Source organism: Propithecus coquereli, unplaced genomic scaffold (assembly GCF_000956105.1).
Source record: "Propithecus coquereli isolate 6110/MARCELLA unplaced genomic scaffold, Pcoq_1.0 Scaffold252, whole genome shotgun sequence".
Lineage (NCBI taxonomy): Eukaryota > Metazoa > Chordata > Mammalia > Primates > Indriidae > Propithecus > Propithecus coquereli.
The window spans coordinates 778,829-779,130 of NW_012148086.1; the positions used below are offsets into that span (position 1 = coordinate 778,829).

At 30.8% G+C, this 302-nt stretch overlaps 1 protein-coding gene across 1 annotated transcript in view; it reads right to left on the reverse strand.

Moving 5' to 3' along the window:
* ABCA13 (ATP-binding cassette, sub-family A (ABC1), member 13) overlaps positions 1 to 302 on the reverse strand; it is a 518,893-nt gene that overhangs the window by 466,774 nt on the left and 51,817 nt on the right.

Below are 302 nucleotides of genomic sequence, written 5' to 3' on the forward strand. Positions count from 1 at the left end.
CAACTAGATAACAATTAACATTCTGATAGAAACAAACATCACATATCATTATTAACATTGAATGTCAATGGATTAAATGCTCCACTTAAAAGATACGGATTGGTGCAATTGATTAAAAAAAATGATCCCACCATGTGCTGCTTACAAGAAACCCGCCTAACTAATAAAGACACTTATAGACTGAAGGTAAATGGATTGAAAAGGATATTCCTTGCAAACAGAAAAAAAGTGAACAGGAGTAGCTATGCTGATATCAAATAAAGTAGACTTTAAATCAATAACAGTAAGAAAAGTTAAAAATG